This window comes from the organism of the source record quoted next, unplaced genomic scaffold (assembly GCF_019419815.1).
Source record: "Pyrus x bretschneideri cultivar Hongxiangsu unplaced genomic scaffold, Pyrus_bretschneideri_v1 Contig30, whole genome shotgun sequence".
Taxonomy (NCBI): Eukaryota; Viridiplantae; Streptophyta; class Magnoliopsida; order Rosales; family Rosaceae; genus Pyrus; species Pyrus x bretschneideri.
The window spans coordinates 4,099,933-4,123,236 of record NW_025999613.1 but is presented as its reverse complement, the minus strand read 5'-3'; the positions used below and the strand labels follow the sequence as shown (position 1 = coordinate 4,123,236).

General features: G+C 37.3%; 1 long non-coding RNA gene and 1 other non-coding gene across 2 annotated transcripts; both read right to left on the bottom strand.

The window, feature by feature from the left end:
- Positions 1-15,999: 15,999 nt before the first annotated feature.
- LOC125480002 lies at positions 16,000-16,104 on the bottom strand. The gene has a single exon (XR_007260414.1). It is a non-coding gene; the product is annotated as a small nucleolar RNA R71 (small nucleolar RNA).
- On the bottom strand, positions 16,026-21,478 carry LOC125479913. Its single transcript, XR_007260359.1, has 2 exons — positions 21,411-21,478; positions 16,026-16,321 (listed from the first exon to the last, which is right to left on the bottom strand). It is a non-coding gene; the product is annotated as an uncharacterized LOC125479913 (long non-coding RNA).
- Positions 21,479-23,304: the final 1,826 nt, after the last annotated feature.

The window sequence follows — 23,304 nt, the reverse complement described above, 5'->3', positions numbered from 1 at the left end:
CTAAGTCTCCACATCAAAGATATAGTGTGAAGAGAAGATGGATGACTTAAAGGGATTTTTAAGGCTAGTAAATCCCTATGTGGCCGGCCTCTATAAAGTAAAAGAGAGAAAAAGTTTCTCTTCTTTGCCTCAAGAAAACCCTATTGAGAGAATGGCTATAAAGTTGCCTTTATACCACCTCACATGTGAGTGGCAAACTTGTAATTAACCCAAGTTTGCTACCACTCACCCTTGGCCAGCTTTTGACTTTGTTTTTGGGTTAATTTCTGATAGGAGCATATTTATGCGACTTAGTTTGCTTGTTTTAGTGCATTTATGTTATTAGTTCTTAGTTATTTTAGTTCTTTAAGCTTCTTTTGTGTGTTTTCAGGTTCATAAGACGTATTTGGAGAAAAGGATGCATTTTGGAGCCTTTTAGAGCAGTTTTGGGCTCATTATGGATAGCTTGTATATGGAGCAAGGTGGATGGACGAATTTGGAGTCAAAAGAGGTTAGAAACATGCTACAAATCAGAAAAGGAAAGTTCATGACAAAGAAGATAAGGAAAGTGCAAGAAAAGAGGAAACATTATCCAAAACCTTATCCAACCTTATCTTATCCAAACCTTATCCTATCTTATCCTAACCTAATCTTGTTCCAACTTAATCCTAGCTACAAGTGGACCTAAAAACCAAATTTCTAGAAGCCCTATCTGACCCTAAAAGGGTGCCACACCTTCCCCCCTTTTTATGCCTTCTAGAATACCCAAAATCAGCCATAAGACACTTAGTTTCTAGAAGGCCCAATTTTGGACGAAAATTCTTAAACCTATTTCTGATTGGATTCTGATCTTATTTGGCCCTTTTTCTCTTGGATTTGGATTGTATAAGTCCATATCTGAGATTGATTGGGCTAAGACTTAATTCCTAAACCCATGCCGCAACTTAGGGGCCCAAAAACACTTGTATCAGCTAGGTTAACCCTAAATCTGATTGCTAGGGTTTCGGCCATGCTATATATATATATATATATATATATATTAGTGTGCCGCACCCCCTAACACACACCCTAGGTAGCCATTCATCATTCACCACAGAAATTCATCCATTTAATCCTACACGCAGCCAAACACCCCAAAACACCATTCTAGAGCCCAGAAATACAAGTAGCCGCTCCACCTTCTTCCATCCTCTTTGCTGAGTTCTCCACCACCTTCCAACCATCAAACACTCATCCACACTCAACCTACACCCCTTGACGTGCCTCTACACCCCCCAAAATCCATTCTACATCATCAAAACAGCCCAGAAACCATCACCATCCAATCTGCCGCAAGCAAGGGAAAGGAGACAGTTTCACATAATTGTTTAGCTCTTCATTCTGAGTTGTTGAACAATTTTAGGTGTATTCTATATTATATTTCAATGTCTAATTCATGTAATCTTTGTTTTGCTTTGAGTATGATTGGCTAAATTCGTTTTGGCTAAGGGTGTATTCAAAACCATGATTATATATGTGAAATAAGTTGATTACTTCCAGTTATCGTTGCATAAGTCGTGAATACAATTTGCTTAACCGTTTGATTTAGAACTTATTCTTGTATGTTGATTGAGAGTGCACGCTTAATTTGCATGCTTGAATCTGGTGCTAGGGTATAAATTTGTTTCACCTAATCGTTATGAATTTATATCCACAAGTAGTGAAGGTCACTAGTCACGATCATGTTAAGTAGATTCCTAGCAGGAGTATCATGTTTTTCATAGTTACAAATGCCTTGTCGATGCTTATGATTTCCAAAGAACGTAATGATTCTAACTTGTGTCTTTATCATGCTGTTCATATAGAGAATTTGTTAGGAATAATTCGTTTGCGATGCATATTCATCCAATTCAATGATTCTAGGGAAATCTGAAGGTTAATTTAAGCGGACCTAATTAACTTGGAGTGTCGAGGTTCATAACTTAATGAATTGATAACTGGAAATTGATTTACGTTGCATATATTTCATGTGTGGAGAAGAACCCCTTAGCTATTCCATCATCCATTGATTCATCACAAATTTGTCTTACAATCTGTTTTCTTTACAATCTGCCCATTAAGTTTAATTTCGTCCAAACACAATCCCCTCATATTTTGTTGAGTCATAGTCATTCAAATCTGTCTTATTTTGTGTTTTTAAGTATTTGGAGTCACAACACTTCCAAATTCGTCCAATTCAAGTTTTAAGTTCTGTTTGAGTCAATTTGATTGTTTTATGCAGTTTTGAGTGTTTCAAATCTGTTTTGAGTCATAGTAGTCTTGTTAGAGTCTTTAAGTTTAGTTTTTTGTGTTTTAAGTCAATTTATATTAGATTAGCACCCCTAGTTAATCCCCGATTAGAACGATCCCTACTTACATCATTACTACAATTGACACAAATAGGGTTTAATTTGTGTGTCAACATAATATTCACATCAATTTCCATTTAGTTTTAGTTGTCACACAACTAAACTCAATGGGCCTTATGGACTAAAAACCCGTTTGGGCCCCGAAACCCAAAACCAACTTAAAAGCCCAGTACGAACCATTCGTAAGATTAATTAACTAATTAATTAATCTTGACCATTCTCAATTAAACTATTTAATTGCTTATTCACCTCATTTATATTTTTTCATTTTCATCCTTACTCGGTGTACGATCCATTAGGTTCCAATTAGCGAGGCAGTGGGTGATTGTTACTCTTAATGATTGATTGTGAATTGAAACTGCCTTTCATTTCTTCCTTTGATGAAGATTAGTGTTTGCTAATCCTCAGGGCTTCAACAAACCATAAGTGACACCTAGCAGTATGTCATGGCTACCTAAGCTAAGTAGAAGTGGTTGGAGAACCTATCCAATTACAATTACAATGCAATATAGTCTTTCTCTAATACAATACTCTTAATCACATTGTTTGAGTGATAGTTTATTTCGTGTCTACTATCCAATGTGATACTTCTCTATATGATTCAATTAAATATGATTTGGAACAAACTTCATAAGTCATATTCGAATGCTTTGGCCAAAGCCTCCCGAATCATATCTCATAGTATTCTCCTTTCACCATGGAAGGTTAGATATCCCTTATTATGCATTCATATGCCTACATGACTAGATAGCTTGACCCCAACAATGTCGTGGACACTCTCGATAGAATGCCTTTGACATGATCAAAGATCAAGGACCTAACCATTAGACATTTATGATGCCTCAGGTTAAAAGACTACCTTGCATATTGCAACTTACGAGTTCTTACATGAAATGTATGTTTGAACTCTCTTCTGATCATTGTTCAGTGTACTCGATTACCTTTTGAGCACCTATGTGTTTGTCTCAGTGTCCAACACTAAATGACTTGAGACCAGTCATACTCACACTTGAGTTAACATAACACATACTAACCTTAGCGGATTAGCAATGCCTAATTGGCAATCCTATAGCTAGGAATGTTTTAGGAATGAACATAAAAGAAAGGTCTCATTAATCTAACTTACTTAGATCACTTCTCTCTTAGATGAAATACATTCCTTGGATTCCCTTATGGCTTAAACACATAATACAATAAATAGTGATTAACAATAAGCTTTGCCCTTCATTAAACATATAATAGTTTAACACAATAAGTATTCCAAAAGCTATTACATCAAATGAGTGGCTTTGTGGGCATACTTCCAACACCAGCACCCCATGTTCACACCTAGAATGGCCTGGCAGAAGCATTCATTAAGCACTTACAAATGATTGCCCGATCATTGGTCATACGTACCAAGCTCCCAATCGCTGCTTGGGGCCATGCAATATTGTACGCAACCATGTTAGTCCGCCTGAGGCCTGTTGCAACCCAACCATATAGTGCCCTTTATTTGGTTACCGGATACGAACCCGACATATCGCATCTGCGCGTTTTTAGTTGTGCAATCTATGTGCCGATTTCACCGCCCTTACGTACAAAAATAAGGCCTCAGTGAAGGATGGGAATCTATGTCGGATATGATTCTCCTTCAATCATTCGTTACTTAGAACCTTTGACAGGCAATCTATTTATCACTCGTTTCACAGATTATCACTTCTATGAGACAATCTTCCCATCGTTAAGGGGAGATAAGAACATCAACGTTCCTGAAGAACAAACCGAATTATCGTGGACGACTCCCACTTTTATCATTTAAATCCCTGCACCACTCAGTCTAAAACTAAAGTGCAATGCACATTAGATATGCAGAGTGTAGCCTAAAGCATGCCAGATGCTTTCACCGATCTAACGAGAGTGATAAGATCACATATTTCCAGCTACGAAAGTGCCTACAAAGATGGATGTACCAAATGTACGACAGACTTCCTTCTTGAAGGCCCGAGATGCCACTTTGGCCAATCCACATACATTAGCAGCTAGCCAATCATCTTCCCCTACACAAAAGCGTGGTAGACCTCTTGGTTCAAAGGATTCACACCCTCGGAAGAGGAAACCCACGACACAGGCCCCTGAAGAGCCTACTGTGTCACCTACTCTTTATATCAAACTCATGAGGAAATTCTAGATTATGGAAGCGTCCTTAAAGAAACGAATCCACCTCCTTAGAATTGTGAGATTTTGGTCTATTATGCTAGCTTGGATGATGTTTGGTGTAGAAATAAAATGATCATCGACGATGCATTAGCATATGCAGTAGCTACTAAGATCATGTTGAGCGATGACATTGAACCCCGTTTCATTGATGAATGTCGACGTAGAACTGATTAGTCAAACTAGAAACAAGCAATCAAGTCAAACTCGATTCGCTTGCAAAATGTAAGGCGTTTGGACCTGTAACTCTTACTTCTTCACATATGAAGCCCGTTGGCTACAAGTGGGTTTTCATTTGGAAGCATAATGAGAAGAATGAAATTGTGCGTTACAAAGCTGATCTTGTTACGCAAGGCTTCTCACAACGACCCAGGATCGACTATAACGAAACTTATTCACCCGTTATGGATGTGATTACTGTTAGCTACCTTATCAGTTTGGTAGTTTTCGAAAAATTGAGTATGCAACTGATGGACGTTGTAACTGCGTATCTCTATAGGGATCTTGATAAGGAAATTTATACGAAAGTTCCCAAATAACTTACATTAACTGGATCAAATATTTCCAAACCTCGAAACACGTTCTCAATTCGACTGAGGCGGTCACTCTACAGTTTGAAGCAATCTGGAAGAATGTGGTATAACCGTTTGAGTGAGTATTTGACTAGTCAAGGATATGTGAACAACGAACTATGCCCTTATGTGTTCATTAAGAAGTCACATTCCGGTTTTGCGATAGTTGCAATTTATATCAACGACATGAACCTTATTGAAACTCCAAAAGAGATCGAGAGAACTGTCCGCACCTTAAGTCAGAATTTAAGATGAAATATCAAGGAATCACTCGATACTGTATTCGTCTTGAGATAGAGCACCATTTGGATAGAATCTTAGTACATTAATCGAACTACACCCAGAAAGTGTTGCGCCATTTTAACGAGGATAAAGCGAAGCCTTCGAGTACTCATATGGTCATTCGATTGCTAGATGCAAAACAAGATCCCTTTCGTCAGAAGGAAGATGATGAAGAAATTTTGGAGCCTGAAGTTCCTTATCTAAGTATGATAGGCGCTTTATTGTACTTAGCTCAATGCACTAGACCTAACATCTCATTCGTTGTTAATCTTTTGGCAAGGTACAATAATGCACCAACACGTGGACACTGGACTAGTGTGAAAGACATCTTCCAGTACCTCAAGGGTACCATGGATTTGGGCTTGTTCTATCCTTACGGATCCTTAAGTGATGATGCACCTCCTTATCTCGAGTCGATTCTCGCCTTATTGGTTATGCTAATATAGGATACTTATGTGATCTGCACAAGACGCACTCTCAAACGGGTTATGTCTTTACCGTTTGAGACACCACAATCTCTTGAAGGTCAACTAAATAGATTTTAGTTGCCACTTCATCTAACCATCCTGAAATTATCGCCCTACATGAACTAACTCGGGGATGCTTATGGTTGAAAGCAGTTGTGGGTGATATTCGAAGCTCCTGCAATCTTTACCCTATTATTAATGTCCTGACAATGATCTATGAAGACAACGCAGCATGCATCAAACAACTCAAGAAGGGTTATATCAAAGGAAACAACACCAAGCACATTGCGCTGAAGTTCTTCTCATATCAATAGCAAAAGTATCATAAAATTAAAGTCACACAAATCTGTTCACAAGATAATTTGGTCGACCTCTTCACCAAATCACTACCGAAGGCCACGTTTTAGAAGCTTGTGCAAGGAATTGGTATGCATAAACTTTCTGAGTTGTAACATTGTTAGTTCTCTTTGGAATTATGTCACACTTAGGGGGAGTAACCTGAAGTATACTTGCTTGATCTTAATGTACTTTTTTTCTCTATGATTAGGAGCATTTTTCTCATTGGGTTTTTGCTACCTAACGAGGTTTTGACGAGGCACCCACCTTGGGTTGATCATATCCCTGATGACGTCCAGTAGACGTTTCATTTAACTTTGCATTTCTTACACATTTTTCCTTAGCCTATGGGTTTTGTCCCTGCTCGAGTTTTACCATATTCATTGGGTTTTTTTGTGAGACTTACTTCCTTATGCAAGTTCCTACCTTATTTGAGACTAGCGTGTTCCCAGAATCAGTGCCAACGAGTCGGCTTCCTCAACTCTACATGATGCCAAATCTACTTGAGTATTTACACACTTAAGGGGGAGTGTTATAAACTTCTTATTTAAGTGTGATTGTGTCAATCCTAGATTAGATTTGATTCTAATTATTCTTCCCTATTAGGACTTGTATTCCTTGGAAAAGAAGGATTTCTTCCCTCCCTTATTACTATAAATAAAGGCATTGCGTAGGGGGAATAACACATCCTCTACACAACCCTACAAACACATCTCTCTCTATATTTTCTCTGTGTCGTCGGCCCCCTCTCCTTATCAGTTAAATATAGGCCACAACAGTTTCTTATTTAGTTGAATTTTGTATTATTGTTTTTAAAGATTGAACTAGTAAGAAAATGGTTATGATCTAGCAATATTGCTTGAACCTCTATTGGAAGACTCATATCTGTTCATTTTTTATTTAACAAACGATATTATTTACACAAACGGGGTGGGATAGTGACTTAAGCCTCACAATAAGCTAGAATCAAATCTAAGATATCTCACTTACCAATAAAGAGAAATACCATTAGACTATATTACTAAGTGGCCATACATGTTCAATTATGTCCTTCAATTTGAACAAATCAACCATTCAATTTGATTTGATTAGCAATCAGTATAGGATACAATAATCACATTGTTCCAACTAATCCAAACACGGGTTCTAACAAAGATTTCCATGGCCATTTGGAAACATATGTATTGTTTTATAAAAAAATTAGAAACCAAACTATTTTATAACGAAAAAGAAAATCCATGTAGAAACATAGAGTAAACTGCCAATTTAGTCCCTGAATTATCACCTCAGTGAAAATTAGGTCTCTTAACTTTTTTTTTTTTTTTTTTTTTTAGAAAAATCAATCACTGAATTATAAAAATCTATCAATTACATCCCTAATATTATATTCAAAGCTACTATATTCAATTTTCCGTCAATTTAAATCACGTTACTTGCATGTGACACACATTGGAGGGTATATTGGTAGTTTTTCATAAAGAAATAGTGTATGGAGTTAACTTTGGAGGGCGAAGTGGTAGTTTTTTCATAAGCAATAGTGTAAGTTAACTTTGGAGGGTAATTAGATGTTAAATACACAACCTATATGAAATGTGAAGGGCTTATATGCGAGAAAATGATGGTATTACACTCCAAAGTGTGTCATGTGACTTAAGTTGACAAAAAATTGGATAAAATAACTTTGAATATAACAATAAGGATGAAATTAGCAATTTTTAATGAATTTAGGGACTTATTTTACCGAAAAAATAATTCAGGTACCTAATTTTCACTAAGGTGATAGTTTAGGGACTAAATCGGCACTGTATACTTCCCAAGGAAAACGCACCTTTTATGGCCAAGCATGAATATGTCACAACATATTGTTTTGAAACAAACATAGCAATCAAACAAAAAATTGTCTTAAGATCATTGTTGGAAAATTAGTGTCTAATTGCCACGTTAATCACATAAAAAATTCATAAATTATCATGCCAATAAATACATAATTTAAATCATGCACATGATTAACCAAATGTTAAATGAACATGACATAATGGATTAGAAAAACCTAATGTCAAGTCAAATGTTAGACATTATGTCCTTAAGACAAGTTTACGCTGCTCATAGTTGATCGACATTTATCTCCCAAGATACAACGACAATGTCTTTGTAATAGTAGCACTCACAAGACTCTAGTGAACCACGATTTTGTTGAAAAATCTCTCATATGGACTCAAATGACTTTATGTACGATTATGTGGAAAATAAGAAAGTGATTCATGACTACAAGATGATTTGCCTATTTATAGAAGCAGATTACACTAAAGAAACGAATTACAAATCGAAAATATAATTTTTGTTGTTTATAATTTCTAATTCTATATAATTTTGTTATTTGAAAAATAATTTAGGAAGGATCTTTGAAGTAGACGGTGGTTGATAAAGTAAATCTTGATCATAATTTCCAGTATGAGTACTACGTCCAACACAAAACTTATGGCTGGTAGTAAAACATCAATTTTCCTGTTGAGATCTAATTCGATCTTCATAGACTTCTTGATAAATTTTGTTACAAAGTTTTGTTTTAGCATCTATCAAGCAGCTATGAAGAAGTGTAAAGAATGAGAATTATTGAAACTAGCATATTGAAAGATCAATCAGCCAAAATAACCATGAATAGCTACGATATTGTAGGTTTCTTCCTCTTGCCCGAATTTGTAACCTTTATTGGTAGATTCATTTTCTGTGGTTTCCCAGATGGAGTCTCTCAGCTCAACTAGACCATAGGTCCCTAGACCGATCTTCATACCGGTTTAGCCAATCTGGCTTCGAGTCACCAAACCAGTTCTAACTCAGGTCGAACCGACCAGACAAACTTTTGGACCATTGACTAAACCAGGAGTATTTTTGCCTTGTTTTTTCATAGGTTTGCCCCATCTGAGCTCAAATTTTGCACCTGCAACTCATTACACTTCCACCACTCGTAGAGATGCCTACAAATCAAGCTCTTCCACTCTAAATGGCAATCAACACCTATCATAATAGGTTGCAGATTTGATGAATGCCTTTGCATAATAGATGACCATGGTGAGTCAGTTTATGAATCCTATCAAGACGCAGTGTGCCCAGACGAGGTGCCTCGAAGCAGGACAAGGATGGATGACAATGATTATTTCTAGCAATGTTCAGGAACACAGTCGCTCAACGAGCTATGGACCAATCATCCTACTAGTGTACACTCTCATCCTGACTCTTGGGAAAACATCTTTCCCCTCCTTAGTGCGCGAAGAAACGTACACACTTGACTTGGTTTGCGAGTCAAGGTCCATTCGCGGTTGGGTCTGCACTCCAAAAAGCATTCCAGACATAATATCTAGTCAGGAGATTCTTCTAACATGCACTGGAGAAGGTAACGCAAGGGACAAAGAAAAGCATAAGCATACAGCTAGCTCCAAGTGTAGCCCAAGCAGCTAGACACCCAAGACGTACTAAAAGTTTTCAATCTTAATCAACCACATCCTCTGCGATTTCAAAAACAAACCATGGTTCAAGCTGCCACCACCAACGAATAGAGATACATACTATACATTCCACCGAGGTTCAGGCCACACAACTAATAACTACTCTAAATGGAAGGACTACCTCGAAAAGCTTGTAAAGGAGGGCATATGTGATAGTACTTGAACAAGTTAGTAGCATAGCTAGACGAGACGTAGAAGCAAATATGATGCCATATGCCAAGGCGATCCGAGTTAAATCCGAGTACCTAGGGATTACCAACAGTTCCAAGAAGAAGAAGATTTAGCATGTGAAATCGGTTTTTGGGTTAAAGCTGTAGATATGTACCCAAACAAATTGTTGGCTTTATCGTGCGGGACGTCGAATGAATAGATTTCCATCATGATGACACCCTAGTGATATCTGTCCAACTTGCCCATGCCATTGTCGACTGGGTATAAAAAAAGACTTATCCTGAGAATTTTAAAGGGTAAACAAGGCAAGGTAGCTATAACCCTACAAGGTACAAGTGACTAGAAATTTTATGTATTGTATAGTACTATTTGAGGCCAGGACCAATTTCACTTGTATGTTCCCATTGCACCGTTGCGCTCACATTGGATCCATTATAGGTGTCATCTTGTACTAGTTGCACATGTTTCTAAGACTTGTATATGATGCTCTTAGCGCCAACTTCACATGTCTGTAGTACTAAAGTGTAATTATTACACATATCCTATTCATCTAGCTACTTTTTGCATAGACTCATGTGCCTACATTTTTATGAGCATATCATATTATATTTTATTTGTTAAGATATTTGTATTAATTTGTATCCTTGGAATTACTGTTATTTTATTAATGCCTTGGTTTTCATACTTATACGTAGTATGATTTTGGAAACTATACAGGTTTTAGAACGAGAGGCTACTATGTTTTGAAAATTAAAGGTGTTAGAAAACTTTTATTTTTTCCCACCTCACATTTTCTGTTTTGCACCCCTACAGGACTTAGTAGTCTCGGGGGAGGGGGTTCGGTTTCAATAAATTCGATTTTTTGGTAAAATCAAAACTACCTAATTGATATTTGCAATTTGGAATGCAAACTCTTTTATGTAAAGTTGCCGACCCTTAATTACCATTCAACGTTCCACCTCCTAAAAGATTACCTACTATGGTTGAGTACTTTTTAGTTAGAGATAATGGAGTTGAATCCCAGCCCTGCTTTAAGTGGCACAAGTTTGCTTATATCTGATGAAATGGGCTATGGCAAAATTGCTTCATTCTTTTTTCCAATTGTTTCTCCTACAAGACACCAACTAGAGTGCTTTTACTATATTCAACAACAGTCTCCCCAAATATAAAGAAAATGGAAAGCTTTGTAGCTAGGTTAATATGTTTGGGCTTGAAATTGTGCTTATGCAGGTTTGCATTGAAATTAAACTAATACTTAGAATTAGACTTCGAAAATAAATATCCAACCTAAGTAAATAAAAAAAAACTATTCATTTATAACTTTCAATTTGGTTCAGTTCATTTCGGTTTCTGAACCTTTGAAACCGAAACTAAACCAATAGAACTCGGTTTGGTTCGGTTTGTCTAATACGGTTCGGGTTTTTCTTTGGGTTTGGTTTTTTTGATTTTTCGAACCCACCCTTACTTAGTAGATCTGGTGGAGACAAGGATTACTGAAGGAAATATTTGGGAAAACAAGTTCATTTAAGGAACATTTATGCATGCCATTAACAATTAAAAGGCAAAATCATGTTTCTATGCACTCAAAAACAAAACTTAACGCATGAAATTTAAAGCCTAATAGTTATGGTGAACCAAGACTTAACTCAAAACAAAGTGAGTTGAGAAATTTTATACCTTTGTTGATTCGTCTTTGCATAAGCAAAGGCTAATCACCCAAGAGAGAGGACTTTCATTCCTTTCTTCTTAGCTCCATGGATTTCTTGGAGGAGGATGGTAGAAAGGATTCTCCAAGTTCTCAAAATAGAGAACCTCTAAGTCTCAACACCAAGGAGAGCATTGATGAAGAGATGAGTGACCTTGGATGAAATAGATGCTAGTAATTTCTCCAAGGTGACCGGCCTCCTAGAGAGGAAATCAAAGCTTGTGTTCTCATCTTTTTCTCCAAAAGAAACCCTAAGGATGAAATGGCTATAAAGTTGCCTTTATACCACCTCACAATGGAGTGGCAAACTTGCAATTAAGCCAAGTTTACTACCCCTCACTCTTATGGTCAGCCATATTGGATTCTTTGGGCTTTGAGGCCCTTTATGTTTCAAGTTGTCATACAACTTGAGTTAATGGGCTTGACATTCAAATCCTATTGAGCCTTGCGGCCCAAAACTAATCCAAGGTCTATAACAAACATCTTCATTTGATTAATTAACATATTAATTAATCCTAACCATAAATAATTAAACCATTTAATTATCCTTACTCATCTCTGTTGTTTCTTCAATCTCTACCTTACTCGGTGTACGATCCATTAGGTTCTTTTTAGCAAGGCAGTTGGCGATTAGAACTTTTCAAATCAATTGTGAATTGAAACTTACTTTCAATTCTCCCTTTAGTGATTATACACCTTTAGGGCTTCCACAAACCCTAAGTGACACCTAGCAATATGTCATGGCTACCCAAGCTAATCAGAAGAGGTGGAGAACCTATTTAGTTTAGGATTACAAAACGACTTCCTAAATCTCATTCATACTCTGGCCAGAGATTCTTAATCATACCATAGAGTATTCTCCCTCAAATGGTTTGAAGGTTAGAGATCCCTTGTTGCGCATTCACTTGCCTCCATGGCTAAGTGGCTTAACCCCAATTATGCTGTGGACACCCTCTGACGGAGTGACTTTGACATAGCCAAAGATCAAAGACCTAACCACAAGACAATTATGATGCCTCAGGTCAAATGACTACTTTGCATTATCCCAATCATGAGTTCTCATGTGACATAAGTATGAGAACTTCTTGTTGATCGTGTTCAGTGGACTCATTCTTTATTAAGCACCTACATACTTGTCTTGGTGTCAGTCACACCAATGACTCTAGACCAGTTACTCTCTCTAAGAGAAGACATAGCATGTACCGATCTTAATGGACTATCAATGCCCAATTGGTAATCCTATGATCAGGAACGTTTAGGATATGTATAAGAAAGAGAATGATCTCATGAATCTAACTTCTTTAGATCACATTTTCCCAATTACACATTCCTTGGACTTATCGTTTAAGCATATAACACTTATATGAGACAGCTTAAATAATAATCTTTGCCCTTTATATATATATATATATATATTAAACTAGATTAGTTTAACATGTGAAATGTCCATAAACTATCATCATGTGATTGGCTTTTAGGGCACATTTCCAACAATCTCCCACTTGCACTAAAGCCTATCAGCTTGGTCATCAATGATGGTATTTTTTCTGAATTCATTTAAAAAATGGTTGAGTAGTAAGCCTAGACAATGGATATCTATAAGTTATCCATAGAAGCAACCTTGAGATTAATGACATCACCATTATACATGATTCTCAATCATGTGGTTCAGTCTCTCATTTGAGTTCGGATTTTGATGAGACCTCGATTCCCTGGCTTGAGTTATCGCCCCATTAGTGTCGTAGTATCGACACACTTGAGACACTTTCTGGTTAGAATTGAAATGGAGAGTTCATAAATGAACTTTCCTATCCAAACAACAATGTTGTAAGCTTCTATATGGCGATATATTTTGCATGATGGAACACACTAAAGTCATTACTCTTAACATTTCCACCCAAATATCTCTTTAGTCATAATAAAGAGATATCCAATTATCTCTTCATTCAAAATGAAGAGACATCCAATGTTAGATACGATATTAGATTCATAATCTAATACATTTACTCTTCCTTTGCGTTACTCTAATTCTTCCTCATTCTTGAGGATCTATCCTTTATTATTTCTTAAATACTTAAGGACTCACTTGACAGTTGCCATGGTTTTGATCCTGGGCTTACACTAATATCGTCTTGTACTGATCTTGGTACAACTCATATCAATGTTTTTCATACAGTATGAAAAACATAAATCACTGATGAGTCAATATTATATTATATATTTCACCCTATTCTTAGTATAATTTGGTAATTATTTTGGTAGAATGTTGATACTTTGCTTTATATTCTCAACGTAGGACATTAGACTTCCTCTTGTGCAAAACATGACCAAACGGACGAATTTTGGAGTGATTCAAATTGGAGGACATTCGTGTGTTCCTTAGCTTGTTCGTGTCAAAATCTCAGCAATTTCTACCAAGCGGTTATTTTCTGGAGATTAAATGAAAGAGCAGTGCGCGATGCTGGAAATTGACGTTTATGGGTTTAAACTGCATTTTTGGAGCCCAAGATGACCTCAGATGGGTTCGTGGTCTTCTGGAGAAGTGTTCAGAATAGTCGAAGCTTTAAATCCAGCTATTTTGGGCCCATTTTGGAGCTGATATGGGTCCAAAACGTGGCTGTGCAAGATTTTGGGCGAATTTACCAATTTAATTTAGGATTATGTTTCCTATTTTATTTTAATTTATTTAGTTCCCTAGTCTTATTCTAAGACCATTTTTTTATCAGGAGGGTTTAATGAGGGTAGTATAAATAAGCCTTTTTGGCAGACCTAGGGTTAGAAAGGGGGAGAGAGGAGAACACATGCAACTTTTGGAGAGAAGATTTTGGGCAAAGTTTAGAGATTTTCAGATTTTATTCTACAAGGTGTTTTCATTCTTTTTCTATTTCAATAAAGACTATGATTTTTAGTATGAATATGCGTAACTAATTCTTTTTGCTAGGGCGAGGTCATGATCCTTAGCAAGAATATGTAGTCTCTTTTTACTTTGCTTATGAATTTATGCATGTAGGTTTTGGAATGTTAATCACTGTGCTTCAAACTATCTATTTGTCTTAGTGATTCGCGACCATTAGGATATTTGGAAAAGTTATTTGATGCAATTTTGGCGGAGGATTGTCCCTAAAATTGACTAAAGCTTCTTGTGGTTAATATGTGTAACCTCTTAGGATGGACGACACGTTTTAAGGGTTATATGGTTTTTTTTAAGAAGGTTTTCATAAAACTTAATGAGTCTTGCATGTTCACATTCGATCTGAACACCACGGACGGGTTGCATGTTAGATATATGTTCTATGTTGGAGGTTCCAAGTAGGATATACTCTAGGAAAACCTAACCTTCAAAACATACATGTATGGTTCGTAAGTAATTTAGAAAAGCTACATAGGATTGTTAGGGTGACGGCAGAACCCTAGTACTTTCTCTCTTTGAATCCTAAAAATTGTTCCCCTTATCTTTCTTTAAAGTTGTGGTTTTTAAGTAATCTTTTTAATTAAATTCGTTTTTTCTTAGTTTAGGTCATTAAATCACCTCTTTCAAAAGAAAAACTTTGTTTTAATTAATTAGTTGACAATTGATTTTGCTTTGATCTCTTTAAATTAATCCTTGTGGAGAACGACCTTACTTGAGCCAATTATACTACAATAACCTTGTTTCTCTTGCAAGTATTTTAGGTGTTTTAAACCCTTTTACGCTGGTGGTAAAAATCCTATCAAGAAATTGGCGCCGCTGCCGGGGATTGATTTTAAATAGATTTTTGTCTATCATATTCTCAATTAATTATTCTCGTATATAAAAAAAAAAAAAAAAGTTTTCATTTTCATTTTTTTTTTATTCTCTGCAGATTGTGCATGGTCTGTACCAGATCACACAAACAGCAAATTGCAGATTTTGATCTAGAACCTGAACGTACTGCCAGACAGAGACTTAGAAAGCAAAATCTACAGTGTGAACCTTCACTGCAGGGAACAGTTTTGCATAATCGGTTTACTGGGGTTTTGGACTGCGAGGAAGCTATGGCATTTGTTCTACCAACAGCGGGACAACCACTGAGGGAATCTCTGGTTGCTCATGCCACAGAGGTGCCAAGCTGCATTACCTATCCTGAAGTTGAAGATGGGTCTACGTTTGAGATACGACATCATATGTTGGAGATTCTACCTTCATTTCATGGTTTATCAACAGATGATCCTAACATGCATCTAACTGAATTTCTAATGGGATGCAAAAACATTTTGGTGAGAGGATTTTCAGCAGAATCTATCAAACTCAGACTTTTTCCGTACACTTTGAAGGATGGTGCAAGGAGATGGTTACTCACACTACCATCTAGAAGCATTACTTCGTGGAACCAACTTAGTGCTGCATTTTTAAGCAAATACTACCCAGCTTCAAAAACACTTGATATGAGTACTCAAATTTTAACATTTGCTCAGAAACCTAATGAAGCAATTCATGAAGCATGGGAACGTTACAAGGATCTACTCAGGAAATGTCCACATTCAGGCATTAATGGTGACACTCAAATGAATTTATTTTACAGAGGGCTGAATTTGACTACTAAGACTCTTGTTAATGCTTCTTGTGGAGGAACGTATTCAGACAAAAATGCACTGCAAGCGTATCAATTGTTTGAGAACATGGCGACAGAATCTCAACAATGGGCAATTGATATACCTCAGACCAAGGGTGTTTTTGAGATGTCTAGTGGTTCACCTCATGTATCTGCACAAATAGAAAAGATGGAGAAGAAGTTAGAAAATTTTGATGCAAAATTTGACATGCTTTTACAAAGAATGGCAGCACCTATGCAGCAAGTTGCTGTCCAGCAGCCTACTGCAGCCGCTTATACCATTTGTGGCATTACAACACATGATTTTACGGGTTGCCCACATAGGGACACATACCCGGAGCATGTTACAGAGCAGATTAACACATTCAATAATTATCAAAGGCCTAGAAATGATCCGTACTCAAATTTTTACAACCCCGGGTGGAGAGATCACCCAAATTTCAAGTGGAATAGAGATCAACAGGTTAAACCACAGTTTCAACAACAAATACAGCAACCTGATGCTCAAGCTAAACCTTCTTGGGAAGTCGCAATTGAAAAATTGGCAGATCATACTAAGGCAAGTTTTAATGCAACAAAACAAGAAATTCAAAAAACCAACCAAAACATTCAGAACATACAAGCAACAATGAAAGATCTACAGCAGCAAATGGGGCAGCTTTCACTCCAGTTTTCGGGCAGAGAACCAGGAAAATTTCCCAGCCAAACTATCCCAAATCCACGTGGAAATGCAGATTGTAATGCTGTTAGAATATTGCGTTGTGGTAAAAGTTATGACAACCGTGATGCAGAAAATAAAGAAAACAGTGCTGGAGCTTCACGGGTAGCACCTGTGCAGCCACAAACAGGTTCTGAAAGTTCTGCAGAATCTGCCCAACCACTGGACAGATCCAAAAATACTGCAGTGCCTACTGCAGAAAATGCAGAAAAGTCAAAACGTGTTTATGTTCCACCTATGCCATATCCCGAAAGATTGAAGCCACATGCAAAAGATCAACAATTAACAGATTTCATGAAGACATTGGCTAAAGTTCAGATTAATCTGCCATTAATTGATGCAATCAAGAACATTCCTTCATATGCCAAGTTTTTGAAAGATGTGTGCACAAATAAAAAGAAGCTTGTGGACTTCAAAAAAGTGATTCTCACAGAGCAGTGCAGTGCAGTTCTATTACAAAAGCTACCACCAAAGAAAAAAGATCCAGGGAGTTTTACAATTTCATGCACAATTGGAAATTCTGAGTTTAAACGTGCTTTAATTGATTTGGGTGCTAGTATTAATTTAATGCCTTTTTCTGTTTTTCAGCGGCTGGGACAAGGAGAAATCAAACCAACATCTGTTATTTTACAGTTAGCAGATTGTTCGGTTGCTTATCCTAGGGGTATTATTGAAGATCTTATTATTAAAGTGGATAATCTCTACCTTCCAGCAGATTTTGTGGTTTTGGATATGGATGAAGATATGCAAACACCAATTATTTTGGGGCGCCCATTCATGGCAACTGCTAGAACTTTGATAGATGTGGAAGCTGGCACATTGACGCTTAGAGTACAAGAACAATCTGTTGTGTTTAATTTATTTGAAGCAACTAAGAGGCCTAGTGATATGCAAGATTGTATGAGAGTTGACGTGTTAGAAGGCATCATGCATGCAGATATTATGCCCAGTTTGACAGCAGATCCACTGTTAAAAGTTTTACATGGTTTTGAAGACGCCAAAACTGAAGATGAAGAAGCTTTTGAGTATGTTACAACTTTGGAAAGTGTCCCTTTACACCAGCCAAAGTGGAGGCACATTTTTGAGAGTTTGGGAGAACCATAAATGCCATTACAGCCTTCAAAAATACAGCCACCTAAGCTGGAAATGAAGCCATTACCAGCACACTTAAAATATGCTTATTTGGGTGCTAATTCTTCACCGCCAGTTATTGTTTCTGCAGATTTATCTCCAACTGAGGAAGACAAATTGCTGCGTATTTTGAGAAATTTTCGATGCCATTGGGTGGACAATTGCAGATATTAAGGGGATCAGCCCAACACTCTGTATGCACAGAATTTTGATGGAGGAGGGTGTCAAACCCACCATTGATGCTCAACACCGATTGAATCCGATCATGAAGGAAGTTGTTCGAAATGAGGTTATGAAGCTTTTAGATGCTGGAATGATTTATCCAATTTCAGATAGTAAATGGGTAAGTCCTACTCAAGTGGTACCTAAACGCACTGGAATTACAGTTGTGACAAATGACAATAACGAGCTTGTGCCTACACGTTTAACTACTGGGTGGCGAATGTGCGTTGATTACAGGAAGATCAATACAGGTACTAGAAATGATCACTTTCCGCTACCCTTTACTGATCAAATGTTGGAAAGATTGGCTGGTCGGGCTTTCTATTGTTTTTTAGATGGGTATTCAGGCTACAATCAAATTCCAGTTGCACCAGAGGATCAAGAAAATACCACATTCACCTGCCCTTTTGGTACATTTGCTTACAGAAGAATGCCTTTCGGATTATGCAATGCACCTGCCACATTCCAACGATGCATGATGAGCATATTCTCAGGTTTGGTTGAACGAGTTGTTGAAGTATTTATGGATGATTTTTCTGTTTTTGGGGATTCGTTTGATCATTGTTTGCAGAATTTATCTTTGGTTCTTGAGCGTTGCAAAGAAACTAATCTCGTATTGAATTGGGAAAAGTGTCATTTTATGGTTAAACAAGGAATTGTTTTAGGGCACTTAGTATCTAGCAAGGGTATTGAGGTTGATAAAGCTAAGATTGATGTTATTACTAAGTTGCCCTCTCCTACTACTGTGAAGAGCATTCGTTCGTTTCTTGGACATGCTGGGTTTTACAGACGGTTTATCAAGGATTTCTCCAAGATTAGCCGACCTTTGTGTAACTTATTGGCTAAGGATGCACAGTTTGTTTTTGATAATGCATGCTTGGAGGCTTTCAACAAGTTGAAAACACTCTTAACTTCAGCACCGATTATTGCAGCTCCGGACTGGAACTTACCTTTTGAACTAATGTGTGATGCATCAGATTATGCAGTTGGGGCAGTTCTTGGACAGCGAAAAGACAAGATTCCTCAAGTCATTTATTATGCTAGTAGAACTCTCAATGATGCACAGCTGAACTATGCAACCACTGAGAAAGAATTGTTGGCAGTTGTCTTTGCATTAGAGAAATTTCGTTCTTATTTAATTGGGGCTAAAGTAATTGTCTACACAGATCATGCTGCTTTGAAGTATTTATTATCTAAAAAGGATGCTAAACCTCGACTTATTCGGTGGATTCTTTTACTTCAAGAGTTTGATTTGGAAATTAGAGACAAAAAGGGCAGTGAAAATGTGGTGGCTGATCATTTATCAAGATTAATAAATTCTGCTATTGCCTCTCAATGAAAATTTTCCTGATGAACAATTGTTGGCTGTCCAGCACAAAACACCATGGTTTGCAGATTTGGTTAATTATTTGGCCAGGGGAGTTATTCATCCAGATTTAAGTTATCAACAGAAAAAGAAATTTCTGGCAGATGCAAAATTTTATTTTTGGGATGAGCCGTATCTGTACAAATACTGTCCAGATCAGATTATTCGCAAATGTATTCCAGAAGAGGAACAAGACAGTGTTTTAAAGTTTGCACATCATTATGCTTGTGGTGGCCATTTTGGGCCTACAAGGACAGCAGCTAAAATTCTACAAAGTGGGCTGTTTTGGCCTTCTCTTTTCAAGGATGCTCATAACTGGTGTAAATCTTGTGATCGTTGTCAGAGAGTGGGAAATCAGTCCAAACGGAATGAGATGCCACAACATGGTATTTTGGTTGTTGAATTATTCGATGTTTGGGGTATTGATTTTATGGGACCATTCCCATCTTCACATGGCAATCAATATATTTTGGTCGGGGTTGAGTATGTTTCTAAGTGGGTCGAGGCGATTGCAGCACCAACTAATCAGGGATCAGTGGTTCTAAAATTCCTCCAAGGGGTCATATTTACACGATTTGGCATCCCGCGAGTTATACTTAGTGATGGGGGTAAGCATTTTATTAATAAACAGTTTGCTGCATTACTTGCAAAATATGGGATAACTCATCGTGTTGCCACTCCTTATCATCCACAAACATCAGGGCAGGTTGAGGTTTCAAACAGGGACATAAAGCGTATTTTGGAGAAAACAGTTGGCTCCACTCGTAAAGACTGGAGTTTGAAATTAAATGATGCATTGTGGGCATACAGAACAGCATTTAAGACACCCATTGGGATGTCCCCGTTTCGGCTTGTGTATGGCAAGGCTTGTCATTTACCTATAGAGCTAGAGCATAAAGCGTTTTGGGCTATCAAGGAGTTAAACTTTGCTTACGATTCAGCAGGGGAAAAGCGTAAGCTGCAGCTCAATGAGCTTGATGAAATTCGCCAGGAGGCTTATGAAAATGCACGCATATACAAAGACAAAACAAAGGCCTTCCATGATAAACAAATTCTCAGGACAGATTTCCAGCCAGGGCAGAAAGTGTTGTTATTCAGTTCCAGATTAAAGTTATTTCCAGGGAAATTGAAATCTCGATGGAATGGACCCTACTTGGTTACTAAGGTTTATCCTCATGGAGCAGTTGATATTACAAGCAAGATTAATGGCAACACATTCAAGGTGAATGGTCACAGGCTGAAACCATACTTAGAGTCACCCTTTGACAGTGCAATCGAGTCTATGACTCTGAAGGATCCAGCAAGTTAATCACCAGGCTTCTGTTCAGTCTAGCTACAGACGTTAAATAAAGCGCTTATTGGGAGGCAACCCAATTTTCTAACTTTTTCATTACTTTCTGTTTTTTTTTTATTTCATTATTTTCCGTCTAGCTGCATTTAAATTCCTAGGCTGTCACTTAGTGTCGACAATCATTTTTTTTTTTAAATAAAAAAAATAAAAAATAAAAATAAAAAAAATAATAAAAATAAAATAAAAATTCTTATTTTACTTGTTTAATTGTTAGTTTACAGTTAGTATTTTCTATAATCTATCTCTGATCTCATAATGTGGGTTTTTGCAGACAACAAACAAAGCAAACAAGCATGTATACATAGAGAACTTATTTTAGGCTGGAATCACGCACCCAGTGGCAAGTCTACATTACCATCAACCACATTCCTAGACCATGCCGACATATAATGTAGAAATTACAAAGCTCTTGCAGAATCACAGATCCAGCCACAAAAGGATAGAACATTATACCTCTGTTTTGCTACGCGGCCATTCTTCCATGCACGCCTTAGCCGCCATTGAGCTGCTTTTGGGGATCTCCAGTGTTCCTGCAACAAAAAAAAAAAAAAAAAACATCAAGTTGATACGTACTGAGGAGCTATCATTATTGCTATGCAGATCTACGCCATTTAGTTTCGAAGATGCCGGGTATGCCATTATTTAAGTTTGGGGGGTGAGTTCTTTATCCATCCTCAGAACGGGTCAAATCCAAAAAGTTCGTACATATGTTCAGGGGTGATCCAGGTTGTCATTCACGAATATTATAGGGAGAAGCAGTGTTCTAAGTTCCAAATGGTCCGCATACATGGTCCCTATACAGATCTCAGTGTTATTTCTTTTGTCCAGCAACTACAGTGTCCAGTTATTATTTATATCAAGTTTGGGGGTGATCTCACAGATAATACACCCATGCAACCCAGCAGATCCTCAACATGCAGGCATATCACAGTCACATAAGAGTATGAATTGTTACCTTTGGTTTTCGATCCGTGTTATTTGTGTCTGGCTTGGCTGTTTTTCGTCATCCAAGTTTTCGAACTCTGCTATGTGCATAAATAAGAACACGGATGGATGTTATATTTTTTCGCCCTTTGGTCAGTCACATCACAGAAAAATGTTACTTAAAATCTAGAATCAAAACCAAAGTGTAGGGGAGACTAAGTTTCTACCTGCTGATGGATGAGTTTTGGAGTATTAGCTATGGATCTATGAAGATTGGGTGTTGGTGCCTTACTTTTGTTGTGGATCCAAGAGTCCTCGCAGAGAAAAGAGTTGCATGTGTTAGTTCTTTACTTTTCCCATGAAAATAAGCTCTCTAGCACGCAATGGCAGCAAGGAAAGAGTTTTACCTTTGCGATTTCGGGTTGTGTTACCGAGACATTGATGTTGCAATGAGGTTGGAGGAGCGGCTAATGTTTTCCAGTATAGAGAAATGAGAACTATTTTAAAGAAAAGAGGGCTGAGAGAAATGTGAGACCTCTCCGTTTCTCTAGAGCAAAAAGGCTTAGGATTTCTTAATATAATTAGAAATGAGAGAAAGGAGAAGTTTTGAAATGGTGAGCTTTGGGCTCGAGGTTAGAGAACATGGTTGCGAGGCTGAGGGTTTTGAGAATGCATGCCTGCCACTCGATTTGGGGTTTGATATATTCATACGCTTCATCAGAAACGATGAGGGAGTAAAGAAAGAGCTGTTTGGCTCTAGGCTCGAGGTTCCATGTGCAGACATGGGCAGGGAATCCTAAGTTTTTTTTCACAAGCCGGTAAGCGTGTGGGTGTACGGATGCATTCCGTGTGTCTCCCATGCTTTTGTATTCTTTTTGGGCCATCACGTTTGTCCTGCACAATGGGTTTCCACCCACATGTTTTTCAATGGACCCTTGTGTCATCTTTCCACTGCCAAATGTTTGTCCAATGCCCAAAATTTTCAAACTCAAACCCCAAATGCTCAGTCAGCCTATATAGCCCAATTCCAGGTCACGGGTTCGATTCCAGGTGTGTCCACTTCCTTTTCTTTTTAGTTTATTTCTTTTGTAGTGTATCATTTTATTGGTCGCTTGTCTTTTGTTTTATTTTTCATTTGTCTATTTCTAGTTATTTAGGGAGGTTATTTACTTTTATTTTGTTGTGTTAGTTTATTTATTTTCTTTTTGTTTTTCTTCTATTTTCCACACCTTGAGGACAATGTGTGATTTAAGTTTGGGGGTGGGAATTAGAATTTTTAGGTTTTTAATTTTTGAGTCAAAAATAAAAAATAAAAAAAAAATCATTCTTTTTAAGTTAATATCCATAGATTATTTTAACCGTTAGAACAAATGGACATGGTGAAGGTTAATCTTACAGTAGAGTCTTTTCTATTTATCGTTGC